The sequence below is a fragment of the Schistocerca nitens genome, chromosome 4 (assembly GCF_023898315.1).
Source record: "Schistocerca nitens isolate TAMUIC-IGC-003100 chromosome 4, iqSchNite1.1, whole genome shotgun sequence".
Lineage (NCBI taxonomy): Eukaryota > Metazoa > Arthropoda > Insecta > Orthoptera > Acrididae > Schistocerca > Schistocerca nitens.
The window spans coordinates 633,713,484-633,735,069 of NC_064617.1; the positions used below are offsets into that span (position 1 = coordinate 633,713,484).

Genomic DNA, 21,586 nt, shown 5'->3' on the forward strand with positions numbered 1-21,586 from the left:
TTGGTTGTTTCCATAAGAGGAAATTTGGAAGTCACCCCCGTGTGCTCGTTCAAGACGTAGAGTATATTCAACGGAGTTCTGCACGTAGCTTTAAAGTCCACTTGTGCCAGCCGAGATTTATCCGTTGCTCATGTGTCTGGCGTGTTTTGCTGCGACGTTTCCACACGGTACTGTCAGATTAATGTGACAGCCGCCTATGTTCAACGTCAACGTGCAATAAGCACTCGCTGACGGCAGGTGGTAGCACTACCAGTGTTTGGGACAAAGCATGCCGGGGGGACGCAGGAAACAGTGCAGTCGTTCAAATAACTCACGGGAATGCAACCCAGTGACGTCGTCGACAATCGCCGATGTTTCGGCCGGAGCATACCCTGCTTACTTTGGAAATCGCAGGGTGTGCTCACGTCGAAATATCGGCGGTTGTCGACGACGTCTCCCGGCTGCATTCCCTTGAGTTATTTGCATACTGCATACGCTGGGCGGATCTAGGGTCTCCGCTTCAGTCACCGTTGTAATACGGCAATGGAGCGATTTACCTGACATTCAGAAGGGCACGATCATTGGATTTCGGTAACAGGGTGGCAGAACTTCAGAAAGGGCTGTATTTGTAAACTGTTCGCGAGCCGCCGTGGCGAAAGCATACTGTGTCTGGCAAAACGGCGCTTTCAAAAACCGGCAACGAACCAACTGTGGTGCACCACGAGCCATGGATGACATAGATGAACGAAGGCTGCGGAGACGAATACGAGCGAATAGACGTGCAACTGTTTACCAACTGACTGCCCGGATGAACCAAACGGATACCAACAGTCTCTCCTCAAAAGACCGTTCAGCGAACGTTGCTGCGTATTGGCCTCTGCAGCAGGCGCCTGGTTCCTGCGCCCTTACTGACTGCTGTTCATCACCGACTAAGACTGGAAATTGCACACCATTACCGCAACTAGATGTCTACTGAGTGGCGACTGGCGGCCTTTTCATATGAATCACGTTTTATGCTACACCGGGCAGCGGGCCGCTGACGAGTAGGGCGAAGCAGCAAGGGGTGTACGCCGGAGGAGGGAATGGGGAATATTTCCGTAGCATTCCCTGGGTGATCTCGTCATTCTAGAATGCACAATGGATCAACAAAAATATGCACCTATCCTTGGGTACCATTCAGTTTGTTTTTCCTCGGTGATGGCATCTACCAGAAGGACAACGCAAGATGGCACACAGCTCGCAGTGCACGTGCGTGGTTCGAGGAGCACCAGGATGAGTTTACCTTACTTTCCTGGCCAGCAGACTCCTCGGATTTAAACCCAGTCGAGAATCTGTGGGACCATCTCGATCGGCGTGTTTGCTCCGTAGAGTTGACATGGCTCCACATCCATGTCGGTAACTTCCAGAACTTCTTAGCACGGAGATCAATGCGAGACGCTTGTAACAGTTCCCACAACGAAACTTTGTCTCGAAACCTGGCAGAAAATCCGAAGAGATTCTGGTCGTATGTGAAGTATGTTAGCGGCAAGAAACAATCAAAAATGGTTCAAATGGCTCTGAGCACTATGGGACTCAACTGCTGAGGTCATTAGTCCCCTAGAACTTAGAACTAGTTAAACCTAACTAACCTAAGGACATCACAAACATCCATGCCCGAGGCAGGATTCGAACCTGCGACCGTAGCGATCTTGCGGTTCCAGACTGCAGCGCCTTTAACCGCACGGCCACTTCGGCCGGCTAAGAAACAATCAGTGTCTTCTCTGCGCGATAACAATGGAGATGCTATCGAAGACAGTGCTGCCAAAGCAGATTTACTAAACACAGCCTCCCGAGATGCCTTCACAAAAAAAAGACGAAGTAAATATTCCAGAATTCGAATCGAGAACAGCTGCCAACATGAGTAACGTAGAAGTAAATATCCTCGGAGTAGTGAAGCAACTCAAATCACTTAATAAAAGCAAGTCTTCTGGTGCAGACTGTATACCAATAAGGTTCCTTTCGGAGTATGCTGATGCATTAGCTCCATACTTAACAATCATATACAACAGTTCGCTCGACGAAAAATTCGTACCCAAAGACTGGAAAGTTGCACAGGTCACACCAATATTCAAGAAAGGTAGTAGGATTAATCCACTAAATTACAGGCCCATATCGTTAACGTCGATATGCAGCAGGATTTTAGAATATATATTGTGTTCGAACATTATGAATTACGTCGAAGGAAACGGTCTATTGACACACAGTCAACATGGGTTTAGAAAACATCGTTCCTGTGAAACAACTAGCTCTTTATTCACATGAAGTGCTGAGTGCTATTGACAAGGGATTTCAGGTCGATTCCGTATTTTTGGATTTCCGGAAGGCTTTTGAAACTGTACCACATAAGCGGCTCGTAGTAAAATTGAGTGCTTATGGAATATCGTCTCAGTTATGTGACTGGATTTCCGATTTCCTGTCAGAGAGGTCACAGTTCGTTGTAAAACAGAAGTGATTTCAGGCGTTCCCCAAGGTAGTGTTGTAGGCCCTTTGCTGTTCCTAATCTATATAAACGATTTGGGAGACAATCTGAGCAGCCGTCTTCGGTTGTTTGCAGATGACGCTGTTGTTTATCGACTAATGAAGTCATCAGAAGACCAAAACAAACTGGAAAACGATTTAGAAAAGATATCTGAATGGTGCGAAAAGTGTAAGGTCATCCACAAGAGTAGTAAAAGGAATTCAAGATTTTAAACATGGCTGCAGCAGCAACTGTTAAAATTCTTCACAATAAAAGGATGACAGCCAAAACAGTTGCAGGATAAAATTTTTTTATTAAAATTCTTGACCAAGGTTTCGGTACATATAAATATACCTTCATCAGAAGTAAAACTTCTAAAATTACATCATGCAATGGAGAATAATAAAACAATTATGCCAAAGGCATGATGTAATTTTAGAAGCTTTACTTCTGATGAAGGTATATTTATATGTACCGAAACCTTGGTCAAGAATTTCAATAAAAAAATTTTATCCTGCAACTGTTTTGGCTGTCATCCTTTTATTGTAAAAGGAATTCGTTAAACTTAGGTTACACGATACATCAGTCTAATCTAAAAGCCGTAAATTCAACTAAATACCTAGGTATAACAATTACGAACAACTTAAATTGGAAAGAACACATAGAAAATGTTGTGGGGAAGGCTAACCAAAGACTGCATTTAATGGCAGGACACTTAAAAAACATAACAGACCTACTATGGAGACTGCCTACACTACGCTTGTCCGTCCTCTCTTAGGATACTGTTGCGCGGTGTGGAATGCTTACCAGATAGGACTGACGGAGTACATCGAAAAAGTTCAGAGAAAGGCAGCACGTTTTGTATTATCGCGGAATATGCGAGATAGTGTCACAGAAATGATACGGGATTTGGGCTGGAAATCATTAGAAGAAAGGCGTTTTTCGTAGCGACGGAATCTTCTCACGAAATTCCAATCACCAACTTTCTCCTCCGAATGCGAAAATATTTTGTTGACACCGACCTACATAGGGCGGAACGATCACCACGATAAAATAAGGGAAAGATATAGGTGTTCATTCCTTCCGCGCGCTATACGAGATTGGAATAGTAGAGAATTGTGAAGGTGGTTCGATGAACCCTCTGCCAGGCACTTAAATGTGATTTGCAGAGTATGCATGTGGTTGTAGATGTAGATGAACCTCATTCACTCTCTTGCTGTACGTCTCGTAGCGGTTCGCGCTGCAGAAGTTGGTTATCCAGGCTTTTCACAGGTGGTCCCATTGCTGTGAGTGGACAGTGCAATTTAGTTGCTAAACGCCTCTCACTATGGTTGTATGCAAGGACGAGTAGAAACCATTCTAAGCGTGGTGACGGAAGATAACAATTTGTTACACGTTTAGTGTTCAGTGATGAGGCTGCGTCCCATTTAAATGGAAAATTGAACGGTCACTAAGAAACACTACGGGAAACACAGCAGAGTGGAGCACAAGGCTCCAAAGCTTCGTATGTTCGGCGCCTTTCCCTGGAAAAGATGTACGACCTTTTCATTTTTGCGAAGAAGATTGTTACAACAAACACATATCGGTGTCTGTTGGGAATCCGGACTTTTCCACAATTGCGAGAACATGCCGAAAATTGTTTTTGGAACATAACGGAACGCTACCTCACTGTCGCAAGCATGTATGAGCATTTCTTAACAATGAACTGCCTGAACGATGGAACGGTCGTAAGAGGCGTACGTATCTCGCACTGCACCATGGGCCTCCAAGGTTGCCTGTGAAGTTCTCTAAGAGATTATACGAAAGTAGTTAGTCATTCTCTAGCAGGTAGGTTGTTAGAGCAACAAGGCTTTTCAGGTGATACGAAAAAAGGCGCTGGCCACTCCAATTTTCAAGATGGATCGTTGGACAATTCCGCATAACTCTTAGGCTATATCACTTACGTCAGTTTGTAATAGAAATATGGAGCACGATTCATGTTCGCTTTTTATTACCATCTTGCGGAATGAAAGTCTCCTCCGCTGTAATCAGTATGTTATCTGCAAGCAGCATCCCGTCAGATCAGCCTTGCTTTATTCGTTAATGGGATCTAGAAAATCAGTAGACAATGACTTTATGAATGGATTCACGAGTTACTAGTAGATGAAACTGACACTCAGCACAGTTTTGTTAACAATGAGTAACAGTATGCCGGGTAAGTGATTTCGGCTGTGCGCTGAGGGAGTGGTACTACTAACTATTGACAACATATACGACATAAATATACTAGCGGGTATGGTCAGAAAACGTATGTTCGCAGATGATGTTGTTACACATAGCACAGTCGTAACACTAGAAGACTGTAGCAAAATGCTACAAGTAATGCATGGAATCCAAGCTTTGTGCGGGGACTGGCAGTTGGCTGTCAACATACAAAAACGTAACGCAACGCATTGCGCACAAACAAGTGGAAAGACAAATTACTGTTGAATTCCACCACTGGGGATAAATAGCTGGGAACAGTGGTAGCCGTAAAACATCTGCGAGTAACAGTCCGGAGCAACCTAAAGTTGAACGAGCAGATAAAACTATTTGTAGGAGAAGTAGTTGCAAGACTCAGAGTAGCTACAGTAGTGGATATATAATTCATCCACGAAAGAAGTGGCTTATTCATCCGATTCTTCAGTATTGCTCGACAATCTGGGACCCTTACCACATTCGATTAATGGATGAGATAGAGATTTGAATAAAAGCGGCGAGTTTAGCCACGTGTTCCTGTACCAAGCATGAGAGTGTACGGAGATGTACATCAAACGCTAAAGAGTGGTGTTTTGCTTTGTGGAGAGGTTTACTGTTGTAATCCCGAGAGCGTACGTTCCAAGAGGAATCTGAAACTGTTTTACTTTCCCCCGCACCAAGTACATATCGTCCGATAACCATCGTGGGAAAATCAAGAGGTCTCACGCTGGCTTTCTTCCCCGAGCGCAATAGAACGAGATGGAGTCGCTAGGGTTAACTGTATGGTGACACAAGACAGTAAACTACACAAATTTATTGAAAGCTATGACCACTTATTAACCTTGCGCCTCTTTTTGTTCCTTTATTGCTCGCGTGGTTTATTGATAATATCATCCTCCCGATTCGCAGCTTAGGGCCTAAATTATGTAGTTGCGGCCGTTTATGGTTTTTGTACACACACAGTGAGTTGAGTTTATAAAAAGAGCTTCCAGTAATTAAACATAATAAAAAGCAATAAACATGTGTGCCATAGCAGGCAAGTCTGCAAACTTCAGTGATAGATGAATGGCCAAGGCTGAGTAACATAGTTTCTTCAAATATAAGCAAAACTGGAGAAGTGGTGTATGCAGTACACCAACTCGAGTGTTTAAGAATTAATAATGCATACAACGAAATAACTTATCATTGTGTAATCAATCACAATTGTAATTTCGTGCAACAATTCAATGTATGGAAGACACCAGCTTTAATTCAAAATCAAGAAAAATTCGGGAAGGTGAGGAAAGATTTGATGCTGTCTTCTGTTTTCACTTTATTTTTAATGGAACAGAATGCGCTTGGAAGTTTATGCGTCATCGCCATGCTACATACAACCCATACTATACCGTTTGAAGTTCGCTTGCATTAGTTGCTGCATCTGTTATCTGTGCAGAAACAGAATCATTCATTCTTATGCCCAGAAACTCATACAGACACACACTTGGTATGTTTTGGTACAGTTGTCAAATATTTTGCACTCTTCATCCGCGACACCAAGTGATTTTTTTTTTGTCCTCACGAAGGGGAAGACTGAGATTATGATGGAGAAATCTCAGACGAAATAAAAAAAAAATGGCCGAGCGTGGGTAGGACTAGCGCACTGAGGGTTAGTTCATCCATCGAGGGAATCGAAAATCTCAAAGATTTTTGCTTGTTGTCGATATCGATACTGGCAATATATGGTCCCGAGATTCCAAGATATATTAAGATCTCCAAAATCTCCACATTTGTACCCCTGAATAGCGTGGACATACAAAAAGAAGCGAGGAGAATATATCAGTTTATATATTGAGAAAGAGAAGATTTAATAACACATATTTATTTACTTATTAAAACATGACTACAACTTAAGTTTTGTGTTGCTGCAATAACGTTCGTCTATTATGCTTTTGACGGATGATGAATGTAGTGTATGTTCAAATGGCAAAGATATTTTTATGCTATATAATTACAGTTTAACGGCTTTCAGATTTTTTATTTTACTTGTACTGTGAAACATTGCTTCTTGCCGAATTTCATGATTTTAGGTAAACGGGAAGCACCCGATAGGTTTTGATGAGTGTGTTTTCGAGTATCAAAATATGTGGCATAAATGGCCGTATGTTTTGACTGAAATGACTATCATTTTTACACATGCAAGGAACCATAGACCTTAATATGTGACGTAAATTTGAATTTGGTACGTTTACCCGTTCCTAAGAAAAGGGGTTCTCAAGTCAGACAGACGGGACATCAGTGCAACCCTGTAAAGATACCGTTTTACAGGACGCTAAAATAGTTGCGCATGATTCACACATCACCTGAGGATGTAACCCAGCCTCCGAAACACGGTGTGATCGATTAAGAGAATGGAAAACGGAAATGTGTTAAATTTAGTATTTTCTCTCTCACCGCCAGCTAAACTCAACAGTTACGGATATAACCAAAAGAGAACATGCTATGTAGCGCCACATCGTTGGGTCCTGTTGATCTAAGCGAGGTTCTGAAGTACTGTATGGCCTTTCATCAGCTAGTACGGAGACAGACGAAAGTCGAGAGAAAGAAAGTTTGTTGGCTAGGAAATATCAACACCCTTATTGTTTGTTGGTGGGAAACCATGTTTTGATGGAAGTTTTAAGATTTCTACCGTTTCGCTTCTAGCGAGCAGATAGGCAACAACAACTCGCCGTTGCCGGTTGCTCAGGTAGAAGGCGGCGCGAGCCGGACTCACCGTGCGCGGTGCGGTGTACTTGCAGGGCTGCTGGCGGGCTGCGTGCGGCGCGCTGTGCCGTGCTGGGGCGTCGGCGGCGGTCTGTCTGGGCGGGCGCGCGCCTGCCTTCTCGTAGCGCGGCTTCGACTTTCCTGCCGCCTGCCGAAGCTAGGGCAAGGTCGCGTGCCTCCCCACTACCACACTACAACCAAAACTACGCTCTTTCCCACTGCCTCGCCACGCGCATAAGCTTACCCTCCCCAACGCGAATCCTTAACAGCTTATCCAAGTTATTTTCCTCCTACAACAACATCTACGACTGTACTTCACAAAGCACCTCATGGCGTGTGGCAGAGGGTGCTCTGTGTACCAGTCACACCTCCCCTCCCTCCCCCCTGCCATTCATCTTCAAGTTGTGAATGGCCCTCGGGGAAAACAACTGCTGATAAGTCTCCTTCAGAGCTCGAATCCTCCTAATTTTTAACTTTAGGCTCTTTTCGCGACATATACATAGGAGGAACTATAAGAGAACGAGGTGTTGTTGTTGTTGTGGTCTGCAGTCCAGAGACTGGTTTGATGCAGCTCTCCATGCTACTCTATCCTGTGCAAGCTTCCTCATCTCCCAGTACCTACTGCAAGCTACATCCTTCTGAATCTGTTTAGTGTATTCATGTCTTGGTCTCCCTCTACGATTTTTACCCTCCAATACTAAATTGGTCATCCCTTGATGACTGTAGACATGTCCTACCAACCGATCCCTTCTTCTAGTCAAGTTGTGCCACAAATTTCTCTTCTCTCCAATTCTATTCAATAACTCCTCATTAGTTACGTGATCTACAGCATTCTTCTGTAGCACCACATTTCGAAAGCTTCTCGTCTCTTCTTGTCCAAACTACTTATCGTCCATGTTCCACTTCCATACATCGCTACACCCCACACAAATACATTCAGAAACGACTTCCTGACGCTTAAATCTATAGTCGATTTTAACAAATTTCTCTCCTTCAGAAACGCTTTCCTTGTCATTGCCAATCTCTACTTCGACCATCATCAGTTATTGTGCTCCAAAATAGCAAAACTCCTTTACTACTTTTAGTGGCGGCCTGGGTGGTCGAACGGTTCTAGGCGCTACAGTCTGGACCCGCGGGACCGCTACGGTCGCAGGTTTGAATCCTGCCTCTGACATGGACGTGTATGATGTCCTTAGGTTAGTAAGGTTTAAGTAGTTCTAAGTTCTAGGGGACTGATGACCATAGATGTCAAGTCCCATAGTGCTCAGAGCCATTTTGAACTCCTTACACCTTTCTGCTTTCCCCTCTTTGCTTAGAACTGGGTTTCCATCTGAGCTCTTGATATTCATACAAGTGGACATCTATTCTCCGAAGGTCTCTTTAATTTTCCTGTAGGCAGTATCTATCTTACCCCTAGTGAGATATGCGTCTACATCCTTACATTTGTCCTCTAGCCATCCCTGCTTAGCCATTTTGCACTTTCTGTCGATCTCATTTTTGAGACGTTTGTATTCCCTTTTGCCTGCTTCATTTACTGCATTTTTATATTTTCTCCTTTCATCAGTTAAATTCAATATTTCTTCTGTTACTCAAGGATTTCTATTAGCCCTCGTCTTTTTACTTACTTGATCCCCTGCTGTCTTCACTACTTCATCCCTCAATGTTAGCCATTCTTCTCCTACTGTATTTCTTTCCCCCATTCCTGTCAATAGTTCCCTTATGCTCTCCCTGAAACACTGTACAACCTCTGGTTTAGTCAGTTTATCCATGTTCTATCCCCTTAAATTCCCACCATGAACTTAAGCGTGTTAATCAAGAGTGATTAATTCCACGTGTGGAATTCTGATGTAAAAAGAATTAAATGAAATATACTGCCCAACTCAAAATAAATAAAATTGTACTCGTGTACTCATTCTGTACCTTTACTCAAGCAATCAATAAACAGGATCAATAAAATTAATTAAATATTTTCTGACATCAAATATAATTCCCACAAGTACCAGTGTTGCTGAATAACAGATATGCATGCACCCAGAAGTGCAATCTTTCACTCGAAATACACTGACACGCCAAAACGATGTAACTTCCGTAACTTTGTAAGCAAACGTGTGCCAAAGACGTTTCCACCATCTGCCAGATTTGAAAACAGTGCCTGCTACGGTTTTTGACCAATCAGTACTAAGCTCATTTCTCATGTGGTCGCGCGCACGACTTATAATGGTGGTTTTTAACTCTGCCTAGTTCTGAATTTAAAATATTTATTATGCGAGAAATCAGGACCTACAAGGAACAATGCACATGAACTCAGTGAATGGCATAACTACTCAACCACGATATTACAGCACTTGGTCGTTATCGGAAACATGCTATGAAGTTACAGTAGACGGGTATAGTACTGTCTTAGCACAACGCATCCCACTGTCAATGGGGGACTGATGACCATAGATGTTAAGTCCCATAGTGCTCAGAGCCATTTTTTTGTCAATGCTTTGAAGTCAGTTGTGCCTGTACTATCAGCCCCGATTACCCTCTAACTCACGATAAACCGACCGAACCGTTCTCACTCCAGGTGCAATAGCATTGTGGTCGTCTGTGACTACTGTTTAACAAATTAACAGAAAAAGTGTAGTGGGGGATGTGGAAAAAGCACTACATTTATATGTAGCACGCTGTGGCAAGTCGCGGCAATACTGTCAATGTCAGACAGTATTACAACTGTAACAATATTTTATTTTAAAGAAAAAACACATACTGTTTAGCAGGCAATTTCAAAATCTCTGATTTGGCTGCATCTCACCTTACTGCCGGATTCCGGAATGGTGTGGCAAGGATGGCACACTATGCTGGTATTAGACGATTCTGCCTTGAAAATGTCTTCAGGTCCGTTTAATATCAGCTTCAGGTAACGATACGACTCGTGTATTGTCGAAGCCTATCGTCGGGAGCTTGATGTCTTAAGACATCAGTTCCAGAGTGCAATTTGAAACATGCATCACTGACGGAGTTACGGAGAGTATTGGTATACCAGCGGAAAAATGTGAATATGTTCCTTCTTTTTCTCCCGCCGTTTTACACATTGCCACTGTCTCCACCACACCCTGGCACCTCAAAAACTTTCAAGGGTCCAAGTTATTTTACTCCTATACTCCTGTTGCATATGTGTTAAGGTTCGCCGTTCTGGGAGGGTCCAGACTCCCCAGGTCTATGTATGGTATGCACTCATCTGCGTTTTTCATTTCTACAGCTTCCTCTCTCTTCTGTCCCTACTGATTCCATCTCTTTCCATCTCTCTTACTGCCACTGTCTCTCACTGACCATCAATATCTCCTCTCTCTTTGGCTCGCACTACTATTGTCTTGGACCAACTCTCTTTCCCTTTCACAGTCGCTTTCTCTCTCCCACCATCATTGTCTCCTCTCTCATTATCTCCCACTGGCATTGTCTCCTCTCTCTTCCATCGTTACAGTCTGTCTGTTACTCTCTTTCAGCACAAAAAGGGCGGATATGTTCACGTGCCAAAATTTTTGGTGAGGAAAGCGGCTTGAGGGTTGAGGCAGCTGGTTCCCCACCTTTCTGTCACAGTCTTCTATAGAGTAACATATTCGCCTTTTTTGTGCTTCGACAGGAGCATTTTTCCGCTGATTCCCTTCTTTTCCCTGCTACAGCATGGTGTGCTGCTTATACACTCCTGGAAATGGAAAAAAGAACACATTGACACCGGTGTGTCAGACCCACCATACTTGCTCCGGACACTGCGAGAGGGCTGTACAAGCAATGATCACACGCACGGCACAGCGGACACACCAGGAACCGCGGTGTTGGCCGTCGAATGGCGCTAGCTGCGCAGCATTTGTGCACCGCCGCCGTCAGTGTCAGCCAGTTTGCCGTGGCATACGGAGCTCCATCGCAGTCTTTAACACTGGTAGCATGCCGCGACAGCGTTACGTGAACCGTATGTGCAGTTGACGGACTTTGAGCGAGGGCGTATAGTGGGCATGCGGGAGGCCGGGTGGACGTACCGCCGAATTGCTCAACACGTGGGGCGTGAGGTCTCCACAGTACATCGATGTTGTCGCCAGTGGTCGGCGGAAGGTGCACGTGCCCGTCGACCTGGGACCGGACCGCAGCGACGCACGGATGCACGCCAAGACCGTAGGATCCTACGCAGTGCCGTAGGGGACCGCACCGCCACTTCCCAGCAAATTAGGGACACTGTTGCTCCTGGGGTATCGGCGAGGACCATTCGCAACCGTCTCCATGAAGCTGGGCTACGTTCCCGCACACCGTTAGGCCGTCTTCCGCTCACGCCCCAACATCGTGCAGCCCGCCTCCAGTGGTGTCGCGACAGGCGTGAATGGAGGGACGAATGGAGACGTGTCGTCTTCAGCGATGAGAGTCGCTTCTGCCTTGGTGCCAATGATGGTCGTATGCGTGTTTGGCGCCGTGCAGGTGAGCGCCACAATCAGGACTGCATACGACCGAGGCACACAGGGCCAACACCCGGCATCATGGTGTGGGGAGCGATCTCCTACACTGGCCGTACACCACTGGTGATCGTCGAGGGGACACTGAATAGTGCACGGTACATCCAAACCGTCATCGAACCCATCGTTCTACCATTACTAGACCGGCAAGGGAACTTGCTGTTCCAACAGGACAATGCACGTCCGCATGTATCCCGTGCCACCCAACGTGCTCTAGAAGGTGTAAGTCAACTACCCTGGCCAGCAAGATCTCCGGATCTGTCCCCCATTGAGCATGTTTGGGACTGGATGAAGCGTCGTCTCACGCGGTCTGCACGTCCGGCACGAGCGCTGGTCCAACTGAGGCGCCAGGTGGAAATGGCATGGCAAGCCGTTCCACAGGACTACATCCAGCATCTCTACGATCGTCTCCATGGGAGAATAGCAGTCTGCATTGCTGCGAAAGGTGGATATACACTGTACTAGTGCCGACATTGTGCATGCTCTGTTGCCGGTGTCTATGTGCCTGTGGTTCTGTCAGTGTGATCGTGTGATGTATCTGACCCCAGGAATGTGTCAATAAAGTTTCCCCTTCCTGGGACAATGAAATCACGGTGTTCTTATTTCAATTTCCAGGAGTGTATAAAATGAATTCTGTAGGTCAGTAAAGTTTTGACAGTTGATTTATATACTTCGACACATTTATAAATTTTGACAGATATAAACAACAAATGAGAACGCATAATATAAGATTAACACAAAATTGTCTGCTTTACTTCATTCATAGGAAACGCCCGGTTTATGATAAGTACTTAAAAGAGTAAAAAGTTGCTACATGTATTTCATTGAATTTGCAGTCTTTTCAGTTCTACATAAGTATTGGCAGCCATTTTAAATTTTTTCAGGCATGTTAAGGCCCTTTTAGTCCATTTTTTGTCACTGCAGTACCACTTTGGACATATTTGCATAGGCGTGAAGTGCCCTTTATAGAGACACAGCAAGTCATAGAGCATTATACGGACACAGCGAGTCATGAAGTTTTATTGGTGAAAAGGTACTGATTAAAAACATATTTTGGTGATCTCAGAAGCCTTACGATGACTCTAGAACCCTTGGTATGTGTTTACTATGTCAGTTAAAACAACATTTACGCTTCAAATCGCTTGCATGTCCAAAGGAACATTGTATCGTCATTCGGAATAACAAAGGCACTCCAGTATGGTAAATATATATAAAAGTTTCAAGGTTCTCCGAGAAAATCACCTTCCGAACACATAGTAAATATATCGACGACCTGTCATGAACAGAAATTATAGAAGTGGCCATCACCAGAATTGGTTCTTTTTCTTCCCCAAAAATCAATGATTTTCGTGTGTGTCTTGATGACGGAAACAGATTTTCGAAAATGGGAAAACAACGTTTCTAGATGAACGTCTAAAGGCTGTATGGTTGAAATTTGAGCCGTTTGGTATGGTCAGTTATTTATATAATTGTGATCCACGTGGTAAGAAATCTAAAAATCGATTTCTGCGGTTCTATGCATAATTACGGTAATTTTGAACCTTCGGACATCGGTAACGAATGATGATATGAAAAAAAATCAAAGAGAATATCATCTTCAGGAAATATGGCAAAGATTTCTAGGATTTGCCATGAATAGAACTTATAAAAGTGGCCATCTCCACAACTGGCACTTTTCAAATCAAAAAATCATGGTTTTGACCTTGTGCTGTAGGATAGCTAGAGTACGCCCGTTCTTCCTACTCCGTGGCACATGCAAAACAGTTTCAGTTCAGTGCGTAAAACGCTACAGCTCAAAGATTATTCACATCACAGCCCAGTCCTCGAAATTTCAAACCTGGTGTCTCACAAACGCAATTTTTAACCAGCGGCCCATCTATTTGCACCCATTGCACCTTCGGAAACGGTTCATCCAGGGATAGAAGCACAGTACACAGTACGCAATTTACTCAATAGTAATCACTATATTTCTGTCGTTCGACACTGATACAGTGCACATATTAATCAAATTTTTATCCGTGTCTTCACCCACGAAAACCAACTCATCAGTCATGCCTTCACACCGACAAAATCAACACCTCTCGTCACCGAACCTACTACATGATCGCTCAGATTCGATAGTCGAAACACGCCCTCTTATACCAAAGATAGATTGCAACTTTTTTGTTCGGACTGATGAAATTGTAATACACCCAACAAAAAAAGATTTGCATCACCCCGGTTCCCAGAACACCTGAAGATAGACGTTGACTGTGGATATTGTATCACAGAGATGTCACTCAAAGATGTAAACAACCATGCATGAACAGCGCCTATTAGACGGAGGGGGTCGACAGCCGATCAGTTCCAGTCATTCCACCAGGAAGCAGGTACACGACTCGTGTTGTCTGTAGTTCAACCATGCCTAGACGGTCAATACCGCGATTCGATCGCGTCCGCATTGTTAGTTTGTGCATGGAGGAGATAATAGAGACAGGAACTGTCGATGACATGCCTCACTCAGGCCGCCCAAGGGCTACTACTGCAGTGGATGAACGCTACCTAAGGACTATTGCTCGGAGGAACCCTGACAGCAACGTCACCATGTTGAATAATGCCTTTCGTGCAGCCACAGGACACAGTGTTACGACTCAAACTGTGCTCAATAGGATCATCATGACCAACTTCACTCCCGACGTCCATGGCGAGGTCCATCTTTGCAACCACGACACCATACAGCGCGGTACAGATGGGTCCAACAAGATGCCGAATGACTGCTTAGGATTAGCATCACGGTCTCTTCACCGATAAGTGTCGCATTTGCCTTCCACCAAACAATCGTCGGAGACGTGTTTGGAGGCAACCCGCTGAGGCTGAACGCCTTAGGCACACTTGTCCAGCGAGTGCAGCGAGGTGGCGTTCTCTGCTGTTTTAAGGTGGCATTATGTGGGGTCGACATACGCCGCTGGTGGTTATGGAAGGCGCCGTAACGGCCGTACGATACGTGAATGCCATCCTCTGACAGATAGTGTAACGATATCGGCAGCATATTGGCGAGGCATTCGTCTTCATGTCCGACAATTCGCGTCCCCATCGTGCACATCTTGTGAATGACTTCCTTCAGGATAACGACATCGCTCGATTAGAGTGGCAAGCATGCTCTCCACACATGAACCCTACCGAACATGCCTACGATAGATTGAAAAGGTCTGTTTATGGACGACATGACCCACCAACCACTCTGAGGGATCTACGCCGCATCACTGTTGACGAGTGGTACAGTCTGGACCGATAGTGCCTTGATGAACTTGTGGATAGTATGTCACGACGAATACAGGCACGCGTCAATGCTAGAGGACGTGCTACTGGGCATTAGAGGTACCGGTGTGTACAGCAATCTGGACCACCATCTGTGAAGGTCTCGCTGTATGGTGGTACAACATGCCATGCATGGTTTTCATGAGCAATAAAAAGGGCGGAAGTGATGCTTATGTAGATCTCCACTCAGTTTTCTGTACAGGTTCCGGAACTCTTGAAACCGAGGTGATGCAAAACGTTTTTTGATGTGTGTATTTGAATGCATTTACATTTAATAAATGTGCTGAATGAAACAAAACAATAAAAGGAGGAAAATATTCTGTGTGTGCTGTTCGGGTCCGCGTCGCATGTTTGTCATGAATACTTCAGGTCAAAATTATACCAAGCACTGCATATTAATGTTTAACTTAAGTATCAATCTATTTAATACAATGGTTACATAAAACAGTATAATGGTTACAGAATAGATAAAGCACAGAAAGGCGCTTCATGTTCGAATGGCCAGTCACGTAATCGCCTTGTGCAGTTTTTTCATTTCCTTTTCGATGCTGCCTTAGTTCTCACATACGCTGGTTTTTGGATGTTTTGGACTTTTGGGATTCATTTCGATAGGAGCGGTCCTCTGAATTGCGTTTCCTATCATTCCCAGCATATTTACTTATTATAGGAGTTGACATCTTTCGTTATTTTGTAATTTTCAATTTAATAACGATTTCACTTACGAGGGCGTGCGGAAAAGTAATGCCTTCAAATTTTTGTAATCAAAACTCTTACAGCTTTTTAAATAAACCAACTTTACTGTACATCTTTATTCTTCATGTCCACGTATTTATTTCTCATCTTAGTCAGCCTGGCGACGAAGTTAGTAGAGATTCGTGCTGCTGTAAAAAGAGCGATGCGCGAAGCATTCAACCACTACCACCGTCATACCTTAGCAAAAGTTCTTTCTGAAAACCCAAGGAAATTCTGGTCTTACGTTAAATCGGTAAGCGGGTCGAAGGCTTCCATCCAGTCACTCACTGATCAGTCTGGCCTGGCAATGGAAGACAGCAAAATGAAAGCTGAAATTTTAAGTTTAGCATTTGAGAAACCTTTCACGCAGGAGGATCGTACAAACATACCGCCGTTTGAGTCTCTTTACAGATACCCGTATGGAGGACAGTCATCCCTGGGGTTGTGAAGCAGCTGAATGGGTTGAAAATAAATAAATCGCCAGGTCCTGATGGGATTCCGATTCGGTTTTACAGAGAGTACTCTACTGCATTGGCTCCTTACTTAGCTTGCATTTATCGCGAATCTCTCGCCCGACGTAAAGTCCCGAGTGACTGGAAAAAAGCGCAGGTGACGCCTGTATATAAGAAGGGTAGAAGGACGGATCCTCAAAATTACAGACCAATATCCTTAACATCGGTTTGTTGCAGGATTCTCGAACATATTCTCAGATCGAATATAATGAATTTCCTTGAGACAGAGAAGTTGCTATCCATGCATCAGCACGGCTTTAGAAAGCAAAGCTCCTGCGAAAAGCAACTCGCCCTTTTTCACGTGATGTCTTGCGAACCATGGATGAAGGGTATCAGACGGATGCCATATTCTTTGACTTCCGGAAAGCGTTTGACTCTGGGCCCCACTGCAGACTCCTAACTGAGGTACGAGCATATGGGATTGGTTCCCAAGTATGTGAGTGGCTCGAAGACTTCTTAAGTAATAGAACCCAGTACGTTGTCCTCGATGGTGAGTGTTCATCGGAGGTGAGGGTATCATCTGGAGTGCCCTAGGGAATTGTGGTAGGTCCGCTGTTGTTTTCTATCTACATAAATGATCTTTTGGATAGGGTGGATAACAATGTGCGGCTGTTTGCTGATGATGCTGTGGTGTACGGGAAGGTATCGTCGTTGAGTGGCTGTAGGATACAAGATGACTTGGACAGGATTTGTGATTGGTGTAAAGAATGGCAGCTAACTCTAAATATAGATAAATGTAAATTAATGCGGATGAATAGGAAAAAGAATCCTGTAATGTTTGAATACTCCATTAGTAGTGTAGCGCTTGACACAGTCACGTCGATGAAATATTTGGGCGTAACATTGCAGAGCGATATGAAGTGGGACAAGCATGTAATGGCAGTTGTGGGGAAGGCGGATAGTCGTTTTCGGTTCATTGGTAGAATTTTGGGAAATGTGGTTCATCTGTAAAGGAGACCGCTTATAAAACACTAATACGACCTATTCTTGAGTACTGCTCGAGCGTTTGGGATCCCTATCAGGTCGGATTGAGGAAGGACATAGAAGCAATTCAGAGGCGGGCTGCTAGATTTGTTACTGGTAGGTTTGATCATCACGCGAGTGTTACGGAAATGCTTCAGGAACTCGGGTGGGAGTCTCTAGAGGAAAGGAGGCGTTCTTTTCGTGAATCGCTACTGAGGAAATTTAGAGAACCAGCATTTGAGGCTGACTGCAGTACAATTTTACTGCCGCCAACTTATATTTCGCGGAAAGACCACAAAGATAAGATAAGAGAGATTAGGGCTCGTATAGAGGCATATAGGCAGTCATTTTTCCCTCGTTCTGTTTGGGAGTGGAACGGGGAGAGAAGATGCTAGTTGTGGTACGAGGTACCCTCCGCCACGCACCGTATGGTGGATTGCGGAGTATGTATGTAGATGTAGATGTAGAAGACATTTCTCCTAACGAGTGACCAGTTTGTCGATACAGTACTGTAGAATGTTTGTTTACGAGCCATAGCCTCACCTCTGCTTACACCGCTTCATCACGCTCAAAATGAAGTCCTCGAAGGTGTTCTTCAAGTTTTATAATCAGACGAAAATCGGGTAGCGCCAAGTCGGGACTGTAAGGAGAATGATCGATGACAGTGAACCCAAGGGGTCGTACAGTTGCAGATGTCGCATATACAGATGCCGATACCGTACACATCTTTCATTTTTCTATGGAATTCAATTGGAGGCATGTTCTCTCCTGCTAGAAACTCGATTACAGCACGCTCAAACTCGTGCACCGACAGAGTAACGTTACACACCGCCGTGTTACAAGCTGCATTTCGGAGACGTGTATAAAATGGTTACAGCTTGCGTCAGGGAAGCAAAAAAGTCAACGAGTAATCTGTACTTCATATAATACCTCAACCGATTTGAAGAACAGAATTAAAAATCCGGAGGGGTTACTTTTTAGTAGGCCCTCGTATATTGCGGCGAATATTTTTATTGTATCACTTCGGATCCAAGTACTATTCGCAGACTCGTAGGAATGACAGCAGAATCAGTGTCCTAACTAAACGCGTCTCCACGCTACACCAGTGTATAAAACTTGACACAAAGGTACACCTTAAATAATCACGCGCCGACACTGGTACCATGACATCACAGGCAAAGTAAATACTGCGTTGCAATCACGTACAGACATAATATTTCGCATTATTTGTCTCTTAGTTATTATATATTCAAATCTGACGGTATTTTGTCACACAAGATAGTTCACCCGATGAGCGAATAGGTGTATTCGAGTTAAAATACTTCAAAAAAGGTTCCTTAGAGGATCCTCTTGGAACGTACGCTCTCGGAATTTCAATAGTAAACCACTCTGTGACGCACAACGCCTCTCGAGCAGCGTCTACCACTGTAGTTGGAGAAGCATCTTCGTGACGCTTTCGCTCATACAAAATAAATATTTGATGAAACTCATCGCTCATCTTTGGACCTTCTCTATATTTTGTATCAATGCTATCTCGTACCGACCCCACACTGACAAGCAATATTAAAGAATTGATTGAACGAAAGTGCTATAAGCTACATGGGTGTATGAACTACACTTCTACAGAATGCTTCCAATCGAACTCTTTGGCATCTGTCTTACATACGATTAGTTTTATGTGGTCATTTCACTTCAAATCGCACCATACTCAAACTTGCAAATACTTATTTGATGTCACTGCTTCCAATAATTGTTCATCAATCGTGTATCATACAACAATGGGCTTTTTCACCTGTTTATGTCAAACACATTAAATTTGTTTACTTTTATGGTCAGTCGCCAGTTCTTGCACCAAGTGTATATCCTCTACAAGTCTTCCTGTGCTTTGTTACGATTTTCTAGCTTTGCGACTTGTCTGTATTGAGGTAAGCTGCTCACCTCAAATATTCCCGGAACCGTTTAACAAACAGCAATTCTGTTTTCACCCAGTTTAACTGTGGAAAAGTCCTAAAAGTCGTACACAGAGACCTTATTTATCTGGCCCACATTAATTCGGATTTCCGATTTATCCGGGTTCATCTTATGTTTACTTTTCCTTTTTTTACGCGAAAATGTGCGGTATACAACTGATACAGTATAGTATATGTACAATTGTCACGTCAGCTCCGCAGACAGCGTAGAGTTCAGTGGTCGCACGCTTCCAGCTACAGCTACTGTGATCAATGTGGGTCCGTTTCATAACAAAGTTAAGAATATGTAGCGGTATTGTTCTCGCGTTTTGAGTGTGCAAGTGATAGAAATGGCTTCGAAGCGAAAGGAAGTGGTTATTTTGATGGACAAAAGTTTGGAGACACTGAAAAGTGTAGGCAAAGGAGAATTGCAGATAAACATAGCGGCAGAATGTTGTGTAGGGGCATCAACAGTCTGAGAGTCGAAGAAGAGCGGAAAAGAAGTTGAAGACTTGTTTCAAAATAATTACTAAAGACAGTTTGCAGAACCGCCATACAATAAAGAAAGCAAGAAATGAAACATTGGATGAAGCATTATTCGTATGCTTCAGTGAGAAAAGAGAACATACGCTCCATCCCTGTAGGAAGAGGCGCTAAACTTAAGCAACAAGCTATTCGATGGCGATCCTAGCTACACAGCCAGCCAAGGTTGGATAGAAAGAGGGAAAGGTCGTCATGGCTTTCAGTGACGGCTGAAAGTTTTTGAGGGGATACAGTGGCTGCAGAAAACTTCAAAAATGAATCTGAGGAATTTGTTCCGAAAATTTAATCCCAAGGCGGATTTGTAATGCTAATAAATCTGGCCCTTTTCTAATCGGACCCTACTCAGTAAGACGTCGGCTTCCAGATTAGATGTCTCGGCAAATGATTATAAGAGGTGTAAGGCCGACTTACAATAATGGCCCGCAGCAGTGCTCCAGGAAGACACAAATTCCCCTGTTCGTCGACAGGAAAACTGAAACACCCACATGCAATGAAACATGTTAATCATTCCTGTTTGCCAGTTGTCCATGAATCACAAAAATGTATGGTTGAGTAATGGCATTTTTAAAAACTGGTTTCATGATGATTTCGTGTCAAGTGTGAGAAGATATTTGGAGGACGAATGTCTTCCGCCGAAGGCCATATTTTTTATTGACAATGCACCGCCATATCTGGTAATGGAGCACCTCGTCAGTGGTGACATCACACTGGAGCTCTTCCTCTTCTACAACCGGTGTATCAAGGTGTACTGGAGAACATCAAAGTGTGTACGGAAGACGGCTAATGGATTAATTAACTGAAGAAGAGGGTGACGTTGGTGTGATTTTTCTACTGAAATCGATAAATGTCGAAGATGTGATTTTTGTGGTTACATCTTCTTTGCATCAAGTTACTGAAGTATCTAGTTTGAAGTAATGGCAAACAGTATGGCCTGCTATTTATGATCCACCACTAACGTTTAAGAAATTGACAATATTTGGGAATTCCTTGATATGTTAGCAAACATTCCTGGTAGTTCGGATGTAGACGGTAGTGATGTAGATGCCTGGGTGCGGAATGACAATGTAATGCTGGTTATGGCATCAAGAGCGACGACGAAAGTTATGTTGCCACCTATTGTACTACAGAGAACGACAGTGATGGTGAAGTGGATAACGAAAGTGGCGTTTCAGAGGAAGAAATTATACCACATGCATGGCAACGGCACAGCTTCCGAAATTAACGGTTTATGTAGAAAGTCAACCGGGAACCAGCTGGAAAGATGTTAATGAAACGTCTAAGAGATCTTTAATGCTCTCAAACGCCACACGAGTTTTAAATAGAAGAAACTTATGCATTATTTCAATGAATAAACATGAGTAAAATACAGTAACTATAGCTTTTAAGTGCCAAAAAGTGTTTTTTGTTAGTAGCAAAATAAACTATTTGTATACTATAGTTTTTGCGTTTAGTAGCATATTTCTGGATTATCCGGTTCTTCGGTACTCCGGATTACATCCGGTCCCACTTAGTCTGCATAAACGATGTTCTAATATATTGTCTCTTTTCATAGCTATATACCTTGCAGACATACCGGAACCAACTTCGATCTTTCCAATGAAATTATAGCGATTTCTACTGCTAGTACTGTAGTTCTGAAAGGGATGAGGTCAACGGCATTTCACTCTTCAGAAT

The 21,586-nt window shown here is 43.7% G+C and overlaps 1 protein-coding gene across 1 annotated transcript in view; it reads right to left on the reverse strand.

Annotated features, from left to right (window-relative positions):
- The window catches only part of LOC126252478 (putative fatty acyl-CoA reductase CG5065), a 328,075-nt gene extending 320,544 nt beyond the window's left edge, over nucleotides 1-7,531 (reverse strand). Inside the window, exon 1 of the mRNA XM_049953373.1 lies at nucleotides 7,443-7,531. The gene's annotated coding sequence lies outside the window, so the exon portion shown is untranslated. The remainder of the gene's footprint in view (nucleotides 1-7,442) is intronic.
- Between the last annotated feature and the right edge of the window lie 14,055 nt (nucleotides 7,532-21,586).